This window comes from Erpetoichthys calabaricus, chromosome 12 (genome assembly GCF_900747795.2).
Source record: "Erpetoichthys calabaricus chromosome 12, fErpCal1.3, whole genome shotgun sequence".
NCBI classification, from domain to species: Eukaryota; Metazoa; Chordata; class Cladistia; order Polypteriformes; family Polypteridae; genus Erpetoichthys; species Erpetoichthys calabaricus.
In genome coordinates this window covers 87,118,948-87,136,613 of record NC_041405.2, presented here as the reverse complement: position 1 = coordinate 87,136,613, position 17,666 = coordinate 87,118,948, and the positions used below count along the sequence as shown (strand labels likewise).

General features: G+C 34.8%; 1 protein-coding gene across 5 annotated transcripts in view; it reads left to right on the top strand.

The window, feature by feature from the left end:
- LOC114662380 (fibroblast growth factor 13) overlaps positions 1-17,666 on the top strand; it is a 400,003-nt gene that overhangs the window by 92,213 nt on the left and 290,124 nt on the right. The window contains exon 1 of one of the 5 annotated variants that reach the window (XM_051935230.1): positions 9,262-9,280. The exons of the other annotated variants lie outside the window; for them this stretch is intronic. The gene's annotated coding sequence lies outside the window, so the exon portion shown is untranslated. Of the gene's footprint in view, positions 1-9,261; positions 9,281-17,666 lie in introns of those variants that run through there. 5 annotated transcript variants of the gene reach the window in all.

The window sequence follows — 17,666 nt, the reverse complement described above, 5'->3', positions numbered from 1 at the left end:
CCACTAAACTCTTAAACATGTGTTCAGTAACATTGTGTCCATGTGGAGAGATGGAACATGTACTGTATCCCCTCATTATCAAGCAACCCAACATAACAAACTTGAGAAATCATTCCATACAGCTTTTTCATAATCATTAATGAACTAGAGTTTCATTTTTTACTCATTAATTGCATACTCTTGCTGTTTACTAAACAAAAAGAACGATACTATAGAAATATCAAGTGGTTTCTGCTTTGTATGGATAATGCTGATGGAATATTCTTTAACCCTAAAACTTGAAATGGATTAAGCAGATTCCTTAATACAGTAGATGTATTTATTCAATGATGACTCTTACTGTGTACTGTACCACTAAAAATGTTTTATTAAAATAGGGGTAATCTTTCACCCTGTCAGTTTTTATGGTACATTATGTCTTTGGGTGCACTAAAATGCTAGTTAATCATACTTGATACACCAAATTGTTCAATACAGACCATTGCCATTGTGTACTTCTAATATGTGAATTCTTCTCTATTAAAAACATGAACATAATGCCTGCTTTCTGAACCAATCTTGCCTGAGGCAGATTTATATTACACAAAACTGTGCATGGTGTCACAGATCAGTAGGACTAAGTGACTATAGCACCAATACACTTTATTGCTTTCACAACCTTAAGCAATAGATAGTGCTGAGTGATATGTTTTGCCATTCCTAACTGTGCTTGTTTCACCAATGGGGGGCTAAACTATTAGCCCTGCCAAGGGCCTCTTTCAGTCACGAGAGGAGCTCTTCCAATTGTGCTTGTTTCATCTACCCAGCTTTTGCTCTTTTGATCACACTCATTTCACCAAGGGGCACATAATTTCCATGACATTTGTCTCAACAATGGCAACACTATTACAATTGTACTTTTTTTACCAAGGAGATGCCTTCTGCTCTTCCAATCATGTGTATGCACCAATGATGGCAAAGTTTACAATTGCTGCTGGTGGGTCGACAATTAACTTTAAAAGGTAAAACCAGGTCACAAGACCATAAAGGTTGAGAAACATTTGTATAATGGAAAAAGTGACATTCCAGTAATCCCAAGCAATGTTGATCATTTGCACTTCAGATTTTGACTGAGTACTTCAGTGGATAGTATGGTAACCTTACAGTGTAAATAAGTACTAAACTCATCCGAATCATTCCTAAAATGTATATAGTAACCACATTTTACACTCACCAATCATTTGCTGTGCTTTCTTCCATAAATGCTGAAATTACATTAGCTGAAATCAAAGTACGACAGAATCAAATAAGTCAATTTCTGTTGGTGAATTAGAACAAAATCTTTTTTTTTTCCCCTAATAGAAAAAAAATTAAACTAAAGGAGACCTAAGTGCAGTGCCATGATCTGTGATGTACTTTCCTGGGCTGTTAGTGTGCTTTTGGTTTGTAGCCAATATATATATACAGTATATATATATTTAGAACATATAATATATATATGTTTAGAAAATTGACAAAAATACTTTCAGTGAGCAGAGTGTAGAATGGGAAGCAGGAGTCTATCCATTAAATTATGGGCATAAGGCCTGCACCAACTAATGCTTTAGAACAGTGTTACACATGAAATATTGTGTATACATACTGTATATGAAGCGTTTCTACTTATACATTAAAATGGTAACAATACAGAAATTGTATTTCTATAGCACCTTTCCCATGCTTGAGGTGCTTCAAAGTTTGGGTGGGGAATTTGGGGGGGGGGTCAGTATGGTATATATGACATTGGATACAAGTATATTCTGCATACAACAGTAAACCAGATATATACAGGATATACAAAGCATTAAGCAGAATAAAAGACAATAAACCAGAGTAAAATACTAAATTCAGTACTAGAAGAAAAGTCTGAAACAACAAAATATGTGATATAACACATTTATAGGACAAAAATTATCCTGAGCATCTGGACAGAGGTAAACTGAAAGAAGGGGCAGAATGTTAGCTTAAGTTAAAAGCCTTCCTGAACAGATGAGTTTTAAGTTATTTTATAAAAGAGAGAATTGAGTCCGCTGATCTAATTAATTTTGGGAGGTCATTCCAAAGTCTAGGAGCTATTCAGCTATACAGCAGACATCCATACAGTGCAGGTTAGTGTGAGGCACAACCAGTTTGCCAGAATCAGAGGACCTTAGTGGGCGAACAGGAGCATAGTAATGGAAAGTCACTGATGTACTCTGGTGCAAGGCCATTGAAAGCTTTGTAGGTTATTAACAGAATTTTATATTCAATCTTCTAAGACACAGGGAACCAGTAAAGTTGAAGTAGGATGGGTGTTATGTGCTCACTGTTGTTGGTTTGTGTAAGGACTTTAAGGATTTTTGAATCAACTGGAGTTGTGATAAAAGACCTAAAGGTGCATCTGCCAGTATGGAGTTACAACAATTGATGCAGGTGTGATAAAAGCATGGATAGATTTCTTGGCATTAGAAAAGGAGAGGAATGAGCGAACATGTGATATGTTACAGAGGTGGAAGTAAAAGTTTCTTAATGTGGTTTATGTGGGTGGAATAAGAAAGGGTGAAATCAAATGGTGCCACGATTCCTTCCATTAGAAGGTCTGATTAAATCGTTGTCGAGAGTAATTGAAAAGCAGCTCATTTTGTGAAGTTGTCATTTAATGCCAATTTGTAGGAGTTCAGTTTTTTTGCAGTTTAATTTTAAAGAATTATGCTCCATCCAGGTTTTAATTTCACTGAGCCAAGTTATGTGCTGAGAAAGCTCCAATGTTTGACCTTTAATATTGAAATAGAGTTGAGTATCATCTACATAAAAATAAGGTCCAAAGTTACGAAAAACATGGCCAAAGGGAAGCATATACTGTAAATATAGAAGAGAAGAAAGCCAAGAATGGAGCCCTGAGGAACTCATGTTACTGGTGGTGAGAGGGGTCTGCTGTTGCCAAGACTAACAAACTCTTGGCTATCAGTCAGCTAGGACTTAAACCACTGGAGGGCAGTGCCAACGATACTCAAACTGTTCTCCATTCTGGGAAGAAGAATGTCATGTTTAAAAGTGTTAAATACTGCACTTAGGTCTAACAGAATTAATGTGCTGGTTTGTCCAGAGTCTGCTGCCATAAGCAAATCATTAGTTACCCAAAGCAGTGCAGTTTCACAGCTGTGCTGTGCAGTCTGAAACCAGACTGAAGAGTTCCATCAATTTATTAGAAGTTAACTATTATAAACATCATCTTAAAACTGACCCAGTTTATCTCTATGTGCTTCTGGGGCTTCCTCCTGAACTGATAGCAGTGGCAAGCAGCAATTGCCACACAGAATACATTTAATCTGATTTTCCATCTCTCTGCACATTTAGAATCCTTAGATTTATACTTGATATCACTGTCATGATGGAATGCATTAAATTATGTATATTACATTTTACAGATAAATCATTAACTTCATTTAAATAATGAATACTGCTAACAATTACACATGGTGCAGGAGCGGTAGCGCTGCTGCCTCGCAGTAGGGAGTTAATTCCCTGGTCTTCCCTGCCTGGAGTTTGCATATTTTCCTGGTGGGTTTCCACAGTGTGCTCCGGTTTCCTTCCAAAGACATGTAGGTTTGGGTATTTGGTGACAGTAAAATGACACTAGTGTATGGATGTGTTTGTATTCACCTTGCAATGAGCTGATGCCCCATACAGGGATTGTTTCTGTCTCGTGCCCGATGCTTGCTGGAATGGGTACATCCCTGGGATGATGGATGTAATCATTAAACATCCTTTTCAGAGATATTGTGGCAAGGTGTCCTCGGAATTTAATGGTTGTTTCAGGCAATTCACAAAACAGGGAAGCTAAACATTTTCTCACCATGATATTTCGCACTGACACCTGGTGGAATCTTCTAGATTTACGTAAATTACATATGCAAGTTTAAACAGTACAATGCTTGTGTAGCAGAAGGGTCAACAGGCGCATGTGTTGTGTGAAGTATAAACCCCACCTTACATGACACTCTCCGAAGATGTTGGCCAGCTGCTTTCATAGACAATAATTCTGAGTTGTTCCATGGAGCTGAACGCTTAAAGGAAACCTCCTTATGTTTTAAAGGAAGCTGTTTTATCTAGTGCTGAATGAAGGGCTGAATAATAGTAATCAACAAGGCTATCTAGTACGGCTGGAATAGAAACCAGCAAGGATAGATGGACAGATTTTTAAGGTATTTGAAGGAAATTTGAAGTTTACAGGAAAAAGGAGGGAGATGTAAAGAGACAATGAAAAGTATTGCTTTATGATCAGAGTGGCCCAAAATTAACAGAGGCCTGTTAATTACAAATGTCCTCATTTAATGATCAAATGTTATGTTTGTCTTTGTTCTATAGTTGTCTTCTAATCCATAACTTACAAAGAAAAAAACATAAGCCCTCTTATTTTTATTAAGTAGACATCGACCAATAAAGTGGGATTCACATTTGCATTTATCTCTGTGCCAAAAATACAGAAAGAATATTTTTAAGGTAATAAAAGATGCATTGTACAATTGTACAATATACTTTCCAGCACTGAGCACAGAAAGGAATGTACTGCACTGTTACTTCAAGTTCTTGGTCACCACCCTGTCTAAGGCCTTTTTCCCACTTTTGCTCCATTTGGCTGGCCAATCAGCTAGAGTCTTGGTGGTTCTGAAGTTCCATTTAAGAATGGTGGAAGCCACTGGGTCCTTCAGGATCTTCAAAGCTGGTGTAATATTTTGATACATTTCCCCAGCTCTGTGGGCTTAACAATGTTATCTCGGAGGTCAGTGGACAATTCCTTTTGACCTCAGTTCTTGATATTTCTCTCTGACAAGTAATGTCCGCTTGGGAGGTTTTATATAAGCAGTGATTTTAATGTCATTTCCTTGTGGGAGAGGCAAGCTTTGCTTGACTGAATGGCCTCTTCTCGTCTAATTTTTTGTAATGTTCTAATGCATGCCAATCAAAATCATATTCATTCAACTTCTTGTACCACAGATGACCTTTATTCATGTTGTAGAAACATGCCAAGAATAAGTAGCTACGAGATACACCTTAGGTCAGTTTCAAGTGTTATAGCAAAAGATCTCAATACTTGCACACATTTGAAACTACAGTTTTTAGTTTTTAAAATATTTTCACAAAATTGCAAATAGATTTTGCTTTTTGATTATGGTGTATTAAGTGCAGATTGTTAAATAATTGAATCATTTTTAAAGTGTGTCTGTTTTGAAACAAAATGTGTAAAAAGGGAATCTGTTTTGAGTACTTTGTGAATGCATTGTATATTACAGCCCTTTTAATCAAATGCCAAATGGCTTACTATATTGATTGGATTTCCCCCACTGCATAGTTAGGCCTATGACTGTACTGTGCATCTTATTACTCTCATTTGTTTTAGCTTTAATTAAGATGTGACTCATAAACATATGCCTCATAAAGTACTGTTTTTGTTATTCATTTGTAGATCTGTTTTGAGAATTGATATAGAAGGCTTATGGAGTCATTCACATTTTGCTAATCTAAAAATTGTTCAGAGAGCATAGGAAAACATAAAGTAAATACATTTGACATAAATGTTGGGAAGGTTGTGAGAAAAAACATGTTGAGTTCTCAGACAGAATCGTTTTGCCTTGCTGTGCATATAATGTAAACTCTTAAAGAAAGCATCTGGCCCAAAATTGGGATTAAGCTACAGAACATTTGGTAAACTGTCAGAGTGCGAGGATTGGTGGATATTACATTACAAGTGCTCTCATAAAAGAGAATGATGTGAGAATAATAGTGATCATTAGAAGCACTGCAATTATAGATTGTTTTTATTTATTTTTCTCTCTATAAAGTATTGGAACATTTTAAAGAAAGTTGAATATTATTATATTATATATGTTTTGCAGTAGAAGTCTTAGACTCCTTAGAAGTAGTAGACTTTTTATTACAAAAGTCGGGTAACTGGAGACTGTAAGTATGAGAGTTGGTGTGAGGGTGAGTTCTTTGATTGACTGGTGCTCCCACCAGGACTGGCTCCTGCCTTGTGTCCAGTGATGCCAGGATGTGCTGCGTCCTTGTTTTGAACTGGATTAATTTTGTCTGTTAACTATAAATGCAGCATGTCTAAGTTGAAAATCATCATTTGACATATGTAAAAAGGAAACAAAATGTACTGGTAATAGCACAATTACATTAGAAATCAACAAACATTTCTGGTATGTGTTCAAGCAAAAGTGTGTGTGTATACTTATTCACTTATCTACCTATTTATGTAATTATTTAAAGAGCTACTATAAAAAACCAATTGTCCCCCTGGGGACAAATAAAATGTCTATCTATCTGGCCACAATTTTCAATATGTTTTGAGTTCCCGCGCTTATATAAATTTTACACTAGATATTTCTTTAAGCTTACTTAATAATGTCTCATCTCATTTTCCAATCCTTCTTTTTATAATGAGGGTCACAGTTTAAATAATAATAAATAATAATAAAATGACAACTGTATTGGTTCAGACACTAGATGGATAGAAGGTTTAGCATTTCTCACATATTTTGTTTTGTGCTAAACAACCTTTTTTTATTTAGACTTGAATGTCATTTAGTCAATTTTAACTGAACGTTTTGTTTTAAAATAATAGATTCTTAGAAAGTTTTTGTTCTGTGTAACCACTTGACCCCTCTGTATTTTACCTTAATTATTGAAAATTTGTTCTATCATTATTTTAATTGTGATCCAGACCTTTTACTATTAGCAGTCAAACAACATTTACTTTGTTGTAAGTGTTGTATTAGGAAAAAGCACATTGTGTCATTGCTTAATCCTGAAATAAGGCTAAGGAGTAACAAAAATCAAAGAAACATGCATTTTTTAAACAAATCACAAAGGAAGAGAAACCGAAGAAGAACACAAAGTACTGGAACAGCAGTAGGGAGTACTTGTGCTCCTGAGTACTCGTATGTTGTGGCATTTCAGTAGTTAGCCAAATAACAAAGTCATTATTCCTTTTCAAATTGCCACCTCTCTCTCTCTCTCTCTTCCCACTTTTTCATTTTTCCCGGCTTCTTTCTCCTGCTATTGTGCGATAACCATAAATTGTCCTTTCGCTGTATAGACTCCTACTGCTTGTGGCCTATTTAAACCCAGTTCTACAGGGACATAAGGTTTCAACTTCCCTCAGCTGCTTGTGATGTTCATATAATCCTGTGTCTTTAGTGACCCTTAAAGTCCTGGGTCTTTTGGGTAGCGTGCCAGCTGTCCTTTGTCCTAAATGACCAACATTACTATTCTGGTCATTCTGAAGTCACAGACCTTTGGCTTTCCCTTACCAACATAAAAGGATGAGATTTCCACTAGTCCTCCCTGACCTTTCCCTTGAATGAGCAACCTGGGCCCAGATAGTAATATTTTCCTAAAATCTTAATAGTCTTTTGACAACCCTCCCCGACCCCAACTAGTAAAGTATAAGCTCCCATCCTCTAGATTTTATAAATCCACTCAGAATATTATGTTTCTTCATCATACTCTTATTTTCTTGCCACCCGCATTTATGTGCCAGCATGTTTGACAGAGTCACCACCCCCCTGTCCCCCCAGTCTTCGTAGCCCTTTCTTCATCTTTCTTGTACAGTGGATCCATCTCTCTTCCAGAGGTTGTTCATGGGTCTTTGCTTTACACTGTGTCTCCTTGGTGATCTCTAAACCACCGACATCTATCTAGCCCTCTACCTCCTTAGAGTATATAATTCATTTTGTCTACAATAACATCTTCATTACTAAACTATGTCATAAAATGAATCAGTGGAAGGGATTAAACATAGTGTTGTGTTTCACTGTGGGTGTCACTATGGTAGTGCATTGTACTCTGATGTCATAGAGGGGACTCATTTTTTTGAAGAGTGAAATGTTGTAAAGCTGTTGTGATGACATCCCATCTAAGTGTGAACATGCTTAGTATTTATTCATATACAGCATTTGTCAATTGCCCAGTGAGAAAGATGGTGTATAGCTGTATCTGATAGACTCCTTAAAGGAAGAAAAAAAGCATTATTAAACTTAAGAAGAATTTGTATTTGTTTTTGAGTTACTAAAGAATGTGTACAGATTCTACTCATGTTTCACACCATAATGACATAGTATATTTGAGAAGGTTATTTTGTTCAAATTATGCTTTTATTAAGTTTTGCGATTAACATGTAATTACCAATGTATTGTTTTATGTAATTCAGAATATTAAATGTGATCTACGTTGTCTTCATGCAGATGTTACAAATGCACTTGGCAGTCAGCTGAATGCCCTTACATATGATCTCTTTAATAATGTACTATTTGCGCCATGAAAGTGTTGCTGAAAGAGATTTTTAGTGCTGTATTGTTGTCTGCTGAGTGGGGCAAACTTTTCACTGGAATAGAAAGATAGCATGACCCCTTGATGCTGCACTTCATGCTTTTCATGGCTCTGATAGGAAAGATCATTCTAGGCCCTCTACTAGCAAGTTGCTTGCTTGGTTTTTATGTAGTTTCATTGTTTATAAAGGTGTTCAATCTTGTGCCAGTATCCCTTTGCTTAAATTTAGAAGCCAAATGACAAATTATTATAGATTTTTTTCCAAGTGTTAAGTGTGATTTACAAGTACACACCTTAAAATTTTAAATAAAACTTGTGGCATCTCCTCCACCCCAAAAGCAATAAGTTAAAATACTATGTTTCACGATAATAGCTAGAAGGTTAACCTTCCATTGTACTGTCCTTTTATGATATCAAAAGAAATCCTAGTTTAATAAAGAACGGGCTGTTGACTCTTGATGCTTTGTGTATAGTTAGCTTTTGAGTGTTTGTTGTCAAAATGTCAAGCCCTTAGTTGCTGTGAAGTGGACCTTAAATTAAACAGAGCCTGACTAAGCATACGTTCTGACGAAAGTTGTTAGAAATAACCTCCATGTGGTATGTCACTTCATTCTCTAGTGTGTTTGGCTGCGGAGGCAGCATAACTGGGATTAAAAATAATTGCCTTCTCGTGTTTAGCTAAGATTTGAGGGGGCTGGTCACTGTGGCTGTAGGAGGAGCTGCATTCTCAATAGTCTCAGCAATTTCCTACACTGTATGTTAGTTGCTCTCAGATTTGGATTTACCCTGAGGATACAGTTTTTAATTTGTGTGCTTGTCATGTGTCTGTGTGTTAGAGAAAAAGAGAGAGAGAGAGAGAGAGAGGGAGAGAGAAAGAGAGAGACACAGACAGGCAGAGTGGGGTCAAAGAGGGAGCACTTTATCCTCCTGTAAAGAACAATCAGGTGTATGTGAGTGGAGAAATGTGTATTGCCTTTTTTAAGAGATTTAAAAGCTGTAGAGACTGATGGAATTAACATTGCATTGCCTGCAAGGATTGTTTCACTTTAATAGTTAATGATTTTAAACATACCTTTCTTAAAACTGAAATCAAGCTACAGATAAATTTTAGTTGGTTTTTAAATTGAAATTGCAGATCATGCTTAAGTTTTCTTTTTCCCAAAGCATGTGCAGTATGACATTCTCACATGTTTTTACTTATACGGCATTCTATGTTTGTTAAATTGTCATCTAACGTCTTTATAAAGATTTTCATTTTTAATTTAAACTTCTGCTTTTCCCATAGTTTAAAAACTTTTTAACATAATAGAGCTTGAATAAAGCTGCATTACAAATTGTTGGAATGGGTTGCTAGTCCATCACATGGTGCAGTCAGAAACACCGTCACACTTGCTCACTTCAGAACATTTAGAAATTAACAATTTACAGTATGTGCAATTGGAATATAGAATACTAGGCTACTCAGAGAAATATCAAACGACCACGGGGATAATTTGTAAACTCTGAAATGTCAGAAGATCAAAGTTGGGTCCAGGAGCTGTGCAATCAATCTACAGATACATTATCATGAGGAGGAGCACTATTGGCTTGGTCGTCCTAGTCAAGAAGACCAAAATGTACAAAAATAGTTCCTCTATTAAATAACAAAATTCAAGGGAAGCGTAAACAAAGCAGAGCTCAAATTAGCAAATAAGCGGAAAGCAAAAAGCAACACTTGCAAACTGCTCTGTGTCTGATAATAAAGGTTGTTAACCCCCTCTCGATTAGATAAGATGGTTTGTCCACTTGCTCATCTAAGTAACACCAAGCATTGTCTCTCTCCTACTGTCTCGCTCTTGCTCTCTCTCTTGTGTCTCAAATAATGGCCTCTCTTCCTCCTTCCAATTGAACCCTTGCACTGGTTTACCTCCTGACTCTAAACTCAAAAGATCTCATCCCACGATTACCCTGTTAAGGGGATAACATGGTCCTGTGTGCCTAATGTCCTTTAGGAGATCTTCCCCTTTGCTGTGTTCCCTCTCTGGCAACTAGAGAATCTCCTAGTTTGGAAGATATTTAGAAAGAAATAATCTGGAAGATGAATTATTAATATGGACCAATATACTACAGCCTACACATTTTTTTCATTGAAATTATTAAAAGCAAGTAACATTTTATACAATAAAGTCAAACTTAGTAAAACTAAATTCAATTCACCCCTGCCTCTCTCAAGAGAAAGATGAAGGCTAGCAGCCAGAGTAAAACTTGGAGTAAAAATGAGGGAAGAGAAAATCTTTTCCCCAATATAAATACACAATATTTTGATTCTTCATTCATCCATCCATTATCCAACCTGCTATTTGTTCAGATTTTTATTTGGCGTACACATTGTCCTGTTTTTTTTTGGCAGGTGCATATTTTTATGTTTGAATCCACACAAACTTTAATAAATGAGACCCCAGGACTTGAGTTGGAACCTCTAACCACCTTATATGCAAAGTATGTAAAGATTGTTTAAAATGCCTTTTACTGCAGTCTTCATTGCATGAACAACCCATAATTATATTTTATTTATTTACTGAAATTACCTGAAAACATTTTGTGTGAAATAAAGGTATATCCGAGAGGAAAAAGGTTTAGTGTTTTCATTTAATTTTCTCATTTGGAAACATCTGTCAACAAGGATTTTCATCCATTTTTATTGATGCCTGCACATGAAAAGATCTAATTAAAGGGACAGATATTTTAATGATTACTGTGCATGCTCTTTATTGTTGAATTAAAAAAAAATCTAGTGATTCTTTCAAAGAAAAAATATCTATGGTATTTCTTTTCTATTCATTGTCTGCAGATCTTCATTTAAAATATATTTACAATGCAGTTTGAAATGCCTGGTGATCTACAGTTAGACATTGCTGGATCTGTGTGTTTTACTGTAAACTCTGAAACAAGAAATACATATTTTTATAAACAGTACAACATGGAATGAAATTAACAGAGGGGAAAAAAAGGTTGAAATATGAGAATGTCTATTGAGACTAGAGTTGCAGTAGATTTAAATACGTCATAGAAAGAGAGCCACAAGATGAGGAACTCAGAAAGGATGCCAAATGTCAGTTTTACTTCTGCAGTTTTACCTCTAATGAGCAGATAATGTAAACTGTATTCATCTCTATCAGTTATGCCTGCTCCTGTCTCTATACTGATCTTTATGATTACTTTTTCTCCCTCCTCTGAAATTTAGCAATTACTGTCTTACTTATGTACAGATTTCTTGCTTTTTCAACTGAATAAGATTGCATTGCCTGAAGCACAGAATGTAACTGGGAATTAATGAAACTATTCAAAATGACGATAATATTGTGTAGTATGTAGCATTATACATAATAGTGCTGCTGTCTCGTCATAAGGAGATCATGGGTTTGCGTCACAGGTCCTCCCTGCATGGAAACACTTTGAGTAGTGAGAAAAGCACCATATACTGCAAATGTAAAGAATTTTTATAATACTATAATTTAACTAAGTTAGCAAAGTGTGCAATTAAATTAATACTATTTTGCTTATCTAACATATCATGTAAAAGAAAGAGGGCAATGATAAAGAGTTGGGGTGCCAAGACAGCCAACCCTGTATAACTGGGTATAGCAAAATTAAAAAAATAAATTAAAAACACACAATTATTGCAGGGTCAACTTTACAGATGTGAGTTGAAAATAGAACTGTCCCAATATGGCGGAGCTTCCAGTTTTGAGCCCTTTTGACAGGAAGAAGTGGGTCCAGGTGGACGGGCACTGGATGAGACGTCGTGGGTGTTTAGCCACCAATCAGTGGTCTTCAGAGGGAGGAAGAAAGAGGGGCATTAAGACACAGTGCCATCCCCTGGAGTGGTGGTATAATTGCAGTCACTAGGGCACTTCAGCTGTCCCCTATGTACAGTACATGTTCATGACAGTTTCCCATGCACTTTTCTGAATGAGCATTTACATTAGATCTTCCTTGACATTTTGCCTCCTGTGGTCAGTTAGTTTACATTGTTTGTTTAAAGTTGTTTAATATTATGAATTTAGACAAAAATAAACTTTTAACATTAGTGAGGATTGGCTATCAGCTCTTTTCAAAATATTTCAAAAATTGGGAAAAAAAAGAGAAAATGACTTTAAGTTTGCCTTCCACCTTTAATATCTCCTTTGGCATTTTCTGTTGAGACAGATAAATTCCACCAGTTAATATGTTCCCACAAACTAGCCATCTTTGGTATTCTATATAAGTGCTAGTTGTTACTGGAAGGACCTGCCTAGCATGATGATTCTGTTCCAGTCTGAAACATCCTCTTTTTGCTTTATTACTCTGCCTACGATTGCTGTTTTCTTTATTCCAGCCCATCCTCCTAAATACCAAGAGGCTTGAGCCATCAATTAAGTAGTCACCAGAAGCAACAAAATGAAAATTAAAGTGAAGTAAATCACGTATATTAATCAAAACTCAAAATAATACACTCAAAGAAGTGAACAAAATGAAATCCATTTATTCAACTAATATTTAGTAAACAAAGTAAATATAAAAACCTAGGTGGCATAGTGTTAAGTGTGAATCATGTGAAATCTGTCTGTGGAATGATCAATTTAAAAAAAAAAAAGTGATGTACTAAGTCATACCCATAATTGAATTATTTCACTTTTTTGTTGTAAACAAAATTCAGACAATTTGAATATCCATGACTAATGCTTACATAAGATGTCTGCCATGAAGATATACATATAGCACTGATGCTCTGTTTGTATCAACAAAAAACATCTGTTATAAGGTTCTGATGACAAAAAAAAATTAAAACATGTAATGGTAGTCAGCCATAACCAAAGGTTTACATTCAATGTTTTTTTGTCAGTAGAGCTTATCCCTAATTTTAGGGTGTAGCTATTGGGTCTGTACAACTAACTGCATCTTAATTTAATTTTTTTGTAATGTGTATTTATTTGTATGGAGAGCACAGTTTTGGTTTTCATGGGTTCAAGCTGACAAGTATGGAACAAGTGAAGACATAGTAGAAAGATAGGAAAATTACTGAAACAAATTTGGTCAAAAGGCACTCTGTGAGATTAAAGTTTTCATTAATTAGCAGAGTGCCATCTGTGTATAAGGAGTCTAGTTAAATAATATGAACATTAAGTTCTCAAAGTGCCTCGGGTGAATTGTGAGTATTGCCTAGCAAATTAAAATTAATAAAAGATGCCAAATGACATTGGTCTTGAAAGTGTTGCCCTTCCTGAAAGTGTTGCCCTTGCTATCCCCATTTTACATGTTCCTAAGTATACACAGTAAAGGTGTTAGGATATCTAAACAATTAAGTCAAAGTTTGTAATTTTATGCAAAAGTAGAAGTCCACACTGTTTAAACAATGTAAAACTCATATTTATAAAATGCATTTTTTTCAGATGTTTCTAGAATATTTATGTCAAGTTTTCAGAGACATGTTCTTACATAAACTGAATCTAATACACAAAAAACGCTGGTAGATGTGGTATCAGTCTGACTCATTTTGTTTATGCTGTTATGTTTTTCATAACATAAAGCATAACTTTTACAGACCTGCTTAATCTAATTCAAGGGAACAAGAATATATATAGATATATTTTTTTGAAATATTTGATATATGGAACATGCATTTTAAATGGAAACACTAAATTTAAATAAAAGTTACAGAAAGAAGCCAAAATGAGTCTCAGTGAAGAGGGTTTAAGTACTACACTTGTCAGTGAAGTGCTTCAGTTGGTATGTGCAATCAGGGCTTTCATTTGTTTATGTGAATTGTGTTTGATAGAAGTGAAAGTTTGAGTGCAGCCAGCTGAGATGAGTTTTCTATATGGATCTCCTGAACTCGCTCTACATGATATGGTGAGGTGCTCAGTAATATGGAAGGACTTCAGAATAGACCTGCTGCCTGTATCGAGTGAGAGGAGCCTGTTGATGTGGCTAAGGAATGTGTTAGGATGTGCCATGGAGTGTACCAATCATGGCACACAGAGAGAAGACTTGGGGTTGAGCATAGGGCACTCTTTTTCTCTAAACAAATTTGGAACTTAAACTGGTGTCAGCCCTTTTTAAAGATAATTCTTCCTTCTTAATTATATGGAATGTCCTTGAGTGTTGTCATTACAACCTTCTGTTTGCTTAAGAAAATGTCTATGACCCATGGGATTTATTTCCCCACAGCTAAGAACGCTTTAAAAATTACGCTCTCTAGACTGGCTTTTTAAACAAGACCGTGTGTTTTAATATTGTTATCATGGCAAAATGCATGAATAAAAAAGAAAATGTGTTCATAGCCTGTCATGTGAAATATGATCCAGTAACAAAATGAATGAAATAATCAGAAAGTGGTTCCTCAGTTGTAAAAAGATTCCATGACCAAGTTTGAATTTTGACAAGCTGCTTAATACATTTTACATATAATGTAGTTCTACTTTTACAGCATGAACATGATTTCTGTATATGAAAAGAATAAAGCAACACAGCAACTCCTAGTATAGTGCATGTGTATAACGTCATGAAAATGTGTCATTAAGGAAACTGACGGCAGCTGATCAGCCTCTAAAAGCTCAGCACATCAACCTTCAAGAGAATCGGTAAAATTCTCTTTTGTTAGTAACAAGAAATTCTTCAGTACCAGTATAACTGAACATTTCGGTGGATCTTTAATCTTTTGCAGTTATTGCATGCTGAACCTTATCTTGATGTCACTCCAGATTCTGATAACTTAAACAGAGTGCAGATTTTGTGCTCCTGAATTTGGCAGAGATACAGGAGAATCTCATTGTAATTGAAGTACTATAATTCATAAAACTGTCATTAGCTAGACTTTAGACTTTTCTGTATCATCCTTACTGATCGTTTTTGGTTTGCCTCATTTATCCAAATGGCACTCTGATCATGCAGCTCAACAATTTGATCAATAGATTCTACCTGTCTGATGTACAGTAATTTCTAGTTCTTCATGAATTTGTGTGTATAAGTTTATTTTAACTCCTGTAGTTGTTGAGTTACCTTACATCTCAAATATGTGTTCAGAAAATGTATCCAAATATAGTATCAGATGATTTTCTAAGAACAAGTACACTTACACTTATGAACACACTTATTTGGAAATGTTTTTTATTGGCAGTTTATTACTGTCATTGTTCAGCCAGGGATTATTCATGGCTTAAGTTTGTTTTCTACTTACTTAACTTATTGTCTTTTAAATATTTCTTGTCATTTTCCATTATGTATATTATATAATATTTTCAACATTGTCATTCCTTGGCCTCTTTTTATACCAGTGTAAATATTATTCACATTCTCACAGCACTTATTATTATTGAAGTTGAAATATTTTAAAAGAAAGCTTCTGGTATTTTTCCTTTAAAAAGTGACAACATGCATGCATATCTGACTTTTTTTGCACCGAAACATTGTTTACTGGTATTTTATTTTGCATTCTCATTTTACATTTCTTTTCTATACATTTTCAGTGGTTGATCGTTATAATGACACACTCTGAATCCACACATATGTCATTGCCAGCATGCGTACTCTCAAAAGGTCATGCTAAGCCTTGTCCTAAAAGTTTGTGCTGCTGCAGTTAACACACACTGACATTTTATGGCTGAACCTAAAAATAAAAATATAAATTTAACTCTTTGCAGCTTTTTTCATCCATTCCAAAATCAGAAACTCACATAGTGTTTCCCTTAAGAACCATATTATATGTAGAAGTAGTATGAGTTTATTAGAATCTTATACTTTTTTTGTTTGTCTATTGGTATGATGTGAAGTGTTTTCATTTAAGATAATGTGTATCTAGATAATAAGTGTTCACATTCTTGCCTATTCCAGATGTTTGTTTAATGGATTAGATTTTGAGAAGGAAATTTTTCTATGAGATAGCAATTGGAAAAAAAATCTATTTATTAGTAGCACATTGCAAATTTTTTTCATTACTGTCAGAAAATATTTTAAACATTACCTTTTAAATATTTTTCAATCTTGCTTTTTTATATTTATTTTTGATGTAATGTATTAGAAATTATACTGGTACTTTTTCCTTAACCTCTCCTCACTCAGGCACCCCACACATCATCATTTCTCTATGATAAACCAGTGTCTTGCTCTTTATAAAAAACATTCCATATTACTTTTTGCTTTGCAGTAAAAACCACATTTTAAATAGCATTTATAACACCTTATTTCTTAGCTTTCAATGTATGTGATTTTTAAAAAAGGGAAGACAAAAACCTCTTCTAATTTTCTTAACAATCATTGTTTAGCTTAATTGGGTGCAGTTTAGTTGTTCAGGACCTATACTATTAACTAGACATACAAGCATGGATGTACAGTATTTTATTCCCTTTATTTAGTGACATTTAACATTGAGACACTTAATTAAAAGCTCTTTTTTTCCTTTGGCTGTAAATTTTGAAGTACTATAGCTTAAAATCACTTCATAATCCAACCCAGATTTCATGTTTAGACAATGTCACCTTTGACAACATTGCTATGAAATACCCATGTAAATATTTGACCTTGTAAAAGTTCTGCATTGATTGCCCATTCAAAGTTAATCTGCACCTATTGTGTACACTTATTTATTTATTTATTTATTTATTTATTTATTTATTTATTTATTTATTTATTTATTTATTTATGTGAATTTCCCCTTGGGATTAATAAAGTATCTATCTATCTATCTATCTATCTATCTATCTATCTATCTATCTATCTATCTATCTATCTATCTATCTATCTATCTATCTAAATCTTACAATACTACTTAAAAGTTAGACCAGTATTAACACTAATGTAATCAATAGTAATAACAATAGCTGAGTAACTTAGGAAATAAATGCCTTTATTCATGCCAAGTAGGTTTGAACAGACACATTTATTGTGAGAACTTCTGAGAAGCAAAGCTATGTATTGCTTGTGCCTCTGCATCTTATGTAAACATATCCTTAAATTGTCAGTGCTTTTAAACATTCTGGCTACAAAAGAAAAAAAATACTTAATCTTTTTCCAGGGCCTGTGAAATTGGGTCTCTAAAAGTCATTCTCAACATCAAGCAATTAGGACTTTGCAGTGAACAGAGCTCTTTTCCATTATTTGTGCTGTGGATATTGATATACTAATTTGATGGATGCTCTTAGACTTGCCAAATAATTACATCAGTCCAGCATAGATGGTGGAAATAGCTGACCTGCACAATGTTTCAGAGTAATTAATTATCAACACAGAAGTCTTGGAGCATAGACCTCACTCTAGTACACTTCTGCATTTATATGGTAGAAAGAACTGCCACAGCAATATGTGTATAGCTGGTG